At 46.6% G+C, this 5,932-nt stretch overlaps 1 long non-coding RNA gene across 1 annotated transcript; it reads right to left on the bottom strand.

The window, feature by feature from the left end:
- Positions 1 to 1,526: 1,526 nt before the first annotated feature.
- LOC131274314 (uncharacterized) lies at positions 1,527 to 5,652 on the bottom strand. The gene is made up of 3 exons (XR_009181534.1): positions 4,849 to 5,652; positions 4,568 to 4,713; positions 1,527 to 1,825 (listed from the first exon to the last, which is right to left on the bottom strand). It is a non-coding gene; the product is annotated as an uncharacterized lncRNA (long non-coding RNA).
- Positions 5,653 to 5,932: the final 280 nt, after the last annotated feature.

The following is a 5,932-nucleotide window of genomic DNA, read 5'->3' as shown; positions in this document are numbered from 1 at the left end:
GCTGGGCCGCTCTGCGGTGGGCGCGGCGCGTTGTGGAAACTCGGGTCTCACGCAGCGGTGGGGCCGAGAGGGGGGTGACCGTGCGCTGCGCGCCCCCGGCCCGACGCGCCCAGGCGCTGCAGCCGGCCCCTCTTCACCCAGGGACGGGGAGAGGACCCGGGGCCAAGGGGCAAGGCTCGGGGGGTCGGGATCCCGGCTCCGGCCCGCGGCCCGCCTAGGCCGGGCGCCCCCTGGGGACGGTGCGCGCCGGGGATGCCGCCGCACGCACTGAGGCGGCGCTAAGTGCGCTCGGTAAGAACTTCTGACTCGTCAACTAGAAAAAGACCTCCCATAAAAATGGGCAGAGGACAGGAACAGAAACGTTTGGAATGAAACCCAACTGCCAATAACTCGTCAAGCTGATGTTTACCGAGCCAGGCCCTGGGGCACGCCCTTACGGGCACCAGCAACTTTTAGATCTCACAAGGCTGCTGGAAGATTCTCCTCATTCCACAGAGGTGTAAACTGAGGCACAGAGAAGCTCAATAGCTTGCTCAAGGCCACACAGTAAATGGTAGGGCCCGGATCTGACCCGGGCAGCCTAGCACCAGGGTCTGTGGCTTATTCATTACACTGGACGGCTTCTCAACAGAGGAAAAATGTACACCCTGGCTACAAAGCAAAGAATTCAACGTATTCATTCAAGTTTTGAATCTGTTTAATTCATAAATTAAAACAATTACTTCAAGATATGTATTCCACAAATACTGCTTGTCTGTTGTGTGCAGGAGGATGGATTCGGCAGCGAACAAAGCACGGACAGCAGGAAGCCTGCCTTCCAGTGGGAGGAGGCAGTATGCACATGAAAGAATATAATATGGCAGGTGTGCTGTGGAGAGACACAGAGCAGGGGAAGGGGGGAAGGGAGGGCCGGTTGACCTCTGTGCGAAGGTGACAAGGGAGCAGAGACCCGAGGAAAGGAGGGAGGGGGCCTTGTGGTTATCTGTGAGAATATTCCAGGCACGGGGTCCTGTCAGGGCGAAGTCCCTGAGGCCCTGTTGAAGACCCTGTCGGTATCCATAGGAGCTGGTGGGCTCCTGTCCAGCACTGTGGCCCAGGGATATGCCAGGCATTCAGGGGGCACAGACCTGCCTGCCAACCATCGAGTGGGGGTGACACCTGCCTTTGCCCTGGGCATTTGCTTGGATCCCTGCAACTGGCCCCATGGGACAACTGGCCTCCGAGAGACCCAGTGGAGTACAGAGGGCCTGGGGGAAGCTGGAGAAGTGGAAGGAAATATTTGGGAAAAATACCAAATATTTGAGTGGGGGTAGCTGACCCAGCTAGATTTCTGGGTCCGGGGCTGGGACAGAGGTGAAGTCCACCTCCGTTTAGTTCATTGAGAGACGTCTGATTACCAGAGGGGCCATCTAGGTTTGGGCTCATCACAGCCCTTTGGGATTAGGTGAGTCACTCTCAGAAAGCTGTTTGTTTCATGCGGTGAACTTCACTCTGTTCTTTAATGCTGCAAAACTTCGGTTGGGTCTTATGTCTGCCTGTGCTCTCTTTTTTTACATTAACATCCAAACTCCTCACTAACCTCTAACCTACTCTCTATTTCTGTGAATCTGCTGTTTCTAATCATCTCTTACAAGTGATATCATACAATGTTTGCCCTTACGTGCCTAGGTTAGTTCTCTGAGCACAATGTTTTTAAGGTTCTTTCACGTTGCAGGAGGTCTCTTACCTTCCTTCTGTCTTACGGCCGCGTACTATTCCCTTGTGCGTATGTACCACGTCTTGTTTATCCATTCATCTGTTGATGGATGTCGGGGCTCTTTGAGTCCTGTTCAGATCAGGTTAAGAAGGGGTGAGCTTCAATGATGAAAGAGGTTGTTGACGTGGGAGGAGTGGGAGTGTGGGCTGTGGGGTATGTGGGAACCTCTTATATTTTTTAATGTAACATTTGTTTGTGATCTATGTATCTTCAAAAAAAATACAATTAAAAAAGAATAAATAAATAAATAAAAAGAAGGGGTGAGCTTGATTTCAGGAACAGAAAGCAGCTGGGAGTAAGAGGCACTCTAGGGACCCGCTGGTTTCGCCATCTCTCCCCCAGGGACACATAGTCCCTCTCTGTACTTGCTCTCTTCCTCTCCCGACCAACACTCCCTTTCCTCTCCTTCACTCCGAGTGTCATTTTCCCATCTCCTGGCTTCTGTTTCCTCATGATTTCTGCTTGTACCTGAAGGTGACTGCTTGAGCTGCCTCAGCACTGGGGTTCTACATTCATATACCCAATCCAGAGTGCCTCATGGATTTCTGGATTGGCTACCTTGGCTCATGGTTCCCTCATGGTCCAATCAGCTGGGGCTAAGGAGAGAGGGCACTAATGGGCGCACACGAGGCTCTCTCTTGAGCAGGTGCCACGGGTGATGCAGGCACCATGATGAGACTGCCTGCTGTGGTCCTAGAGTCATTATTTTTTCTATTTACTCATGCTTGCATTTCATTTGTTGACCTTTGTTATTTAGAGGTCTTATAAGGGTTCTGTTAAATAAAAACTTGAACAAAATTTGGTTTGATCTCAGAGAGTTTTATTGAATCAATTTGTAACCAAGGGTTAAGAATTAACAAATGATTTTGATTACTAAATCATTATATAAATGCCTTTTTACTTCCTAGAATATTTATTGTAGAATAGCCAAAAGTAAATGTCTGAAATTACTGAAACTTGCTGAACTAGAATTCAGATGCCCTGTTCTCTGATAATAGTTGTAAAACGATATAACCTGTGTCTTCTGATTGTAAAAACCTTGAGACTGGCCCCTGTTTTGTACCCACCCCTATCCTGTTTTATAACTTTGAAGTCTTATGATCACTAGACAGCCCTTTAATGTTTACTAAGGAAGGAACCTGAGTCAGCTCAGAACTAACCTATTCTAATTACTCATCAGCATAAAACTGCCTGTCCTTAGATACTATAAAACTATCAGGGAAGTGGACATGGTTCAACTGCTAGAGTGTCCCTCTACCATATGGAGGGTCCAGGGTTCGATCCCCAGGGCCTCCTGACCCATGTGATAAGTTGGCCCACATGCAGTGCTGCCATGCAAGGAGTGCCCTGCCATGTAGGGGTGACCCTGCATAGGGGTGCCCCACACACAAGGAGTGCTCCCCGCAAGGAGAGCTGCCCCGCGTGAAAACAGCGCAGCCCGCCCAGCAGTGGCGCTGTACACATGGAAAGCTGACGCAGCAAGATGACACAGCAAAAGAGAGACACAGTTTCCCAGTGCCGCCAGGATAATGCAAGCAGACGCAGAAGAACACACAGCGAATGGACACAGAGAGCAGACGAATGGACACAGAGAGCAGATAACAGGGGGAAGGAGAGAGAAATAAATAAAATAAATCTTTTTTTAAAAAAAGAATAACTGCAGTTTTGGGAGACAATAGGCCATCTGAATTTTTTTTTAATGGTACCAGGGCTGTAGAATGAGCTGGGGACGAGCCGGGGACAAGCCAGAAACCTCGTATGTGGCAAGCAGGCACTCAATCACTTGAGCCACATCCGCTCCCCATCTGATCTTGCTATGCACAAGCAATAAACTTTCTCTCTTTGAAACCCTGATATCTCAGAAATTAGCCTTTTTGAAGTGTATTGGGTTAAAAAAAAATCTGCATTTGCTCAGTAACGAATTCAAAAATTGGGGAGTCTCCAATCACTACAAGGTAGAGAGGGAAAGGAAGTCTGCTGAAAAAAGAGAACAGATTTTTACAGGCAGAATAGGCAAGTACATTGGGAGAGACTTTCTATTGGTTAGTGTAGTGCAGGTAGTTGATTAGAACTGAGGAAGCTAGCTGGCATAATTGATAAAGATCTGGCTGTATTTAAATTTGGTCTTCTGGGCTAGCCAGGCATTTACAGGAATAGAAACTTGCTTAGGTTTTTGTTTGTTTGTTTGTTTGTTTTGCTGACATGGAGCTTAGCACAGGCCATGTTGGGTCTACTAGATTTTATTTATAAGTTCTTAAATTTCCCAGGCTCCTATCCAGATGCCTGAAAGAAGTAGGCTTTTTCATAGTTAAACAAATAGTAAGTAATTTCCTCCTCCCTCTATAGTCTCACCTTTCATCCCCCAAAAAAGGTCCATATTTAATAAACAGATTAGATCGGCAATCTTGGAATATTGCATTTTTTCCAGAAACAGTATCTCTCCTCCCCTCACAGATGAGCATGTGGTCAAGAGGAAATTGAATCAAGTCCTTTAATCAGCTGCAGTAGTATTTGAATCATTTAATTTAGAATTTGACAACCACAAATTATTTTTCAAGCCTATTTCAGTCGACCAGGAGAGCTGGCCCTGTCTGATTCACACTTAATAAATTATCCCCTCCCCTTGCCTGATCATGGCAAGGGTGGGGAAGCAATTTTTCTAGGGTTTTTCAAAAACAATCCAAAAAAATCTCTCCATGCTATGTGTGCCTGACATGAATTCTTGGCTATGGTCCCTTTCCACATCTGTCAGGCTGTGGAGTGAACCCTTGGGGTGGAAAGAGCAGGAAACCCAAAGTAGGAAGCTGTCACCTCTGCAGCCTGTGCTTTTTATTCTTGGCTCCAAGTTCTCCTGGCCAGGAAACAGTCAAACTAAATCAGATGCCAGACGCAGGCTGTCTTGCTGTGGTTCACCCTCTGCTTCCTCAGACTGTTCTACACCTGCTGAAAACTCTTCACTGGAAAAAAAGAAAGAAAGAAAAAGCACTTTCTGATTCAAAATAATACCCACTTGGCATCACTGATATGGTCTGTTTTAGTTTCTTGGCTGCTAAAACAAATATTATACAATGGACAGGAATTTATTGGCTCACAGTTTCAGATGCTAGAAGGGTTGCTTCCTCCCTGGATCAGTATCTTCTGGCTGACTAGCAATCTTTGGGGTCCTTTGGCTTTTCTATCACATGGCAGTGCACATGACAGCATCTTCTCCTTTCTCTTCTAAGTTCAGTTGACTTCTAATGAAGGGGGCTAGTAAGATAGGGAATTAATAAACAGATCTGGAAGCTGACAAGAAGTCCACGTGGACATCAATAACCCCAAGATGGCTGCTGAAAGATGCTCCCCAAGATTCTGCCACTCAGAAAAAAACTTCCACCGAAATCCAGGAGAAGGAAGGGATATTCCCCAAGGACTTTATAATTGGGCCCTCATGGGAGATTGATAGGAGAGATAATCAATCAAAATGGTAAACAGCTGGAACTCCTTCCCTGCCATTAGCAAAGGGGTGTGTGTGTGTGTGTGTGTGCGGATAATAGTTCAAAAAGCAGGTGTGAAGCCTGAGCTCGCTCTCTCACCTGTGGACCCATTCCTGCCCTCTGTGCCCTGCTCTCGCCATTTTTCCTCTGCCATGTGGCCACACAAGTAAAATCTGGGCATTTATAGTCTATAATGGGGAATTGTAGTCTGTAAATCAGCCTGCTTTATCACTTTTCAGCCCCTTCCTCCCTATCTGGAACCCGTGATCTGTTATTTTCTCCCATTTCTCATCCCTCTCTGCCTGAATAAATTACTGGCCTAACTCACCCAAAGTGCTCTTGAAATTCATTTCTGCAGCATAGTCAAGAACCTAGACAAAATCCAGTAACACCAACATCTGGCTCTTCCCCATGTCTTCTTCCGTGTTCAATTTCCTTTGCTTACAAGGACTTCAGTAATCCATATTTAAGCCTGGTCTGATTCAGTTGGGCCATATCTTAACTGAAGTAACATTTTGAAGCAATCTTATTTACAATTGGTCTATACTCACCAGAATGTGGACCAAGACCATGTCCAAATTGGTGTACATAATTCAGTCCACCACAGTCCACCTTCTGGACCACCAAGACATGTTCTTCCCAAATGCAAAATACATTCAGGTGTAGCTAATTGGCTTGAGTTCCTGTTTCCCATGTACAA

The sequence above is a fragment of the Dasypus novemcinctus genome, chromosome 18 (assembly GCF_030445035.2).
Source record: "Dasypus novemcinctus isolate mDasNov1 chromosome 18, mDasNov1.1.hap2, whole genome shotgun sequence".
Classification (NCBI taxonomy): domain Eukaryota; kingdom Metazoa; phylum Chordata; class Mammalia; order Cingulata; family Dasypodidae; genus Dasypus; species Dasypus novemcinctus.
This window is presented reverse-complemented; position numbering and strand designations above follow the sequence as displayed.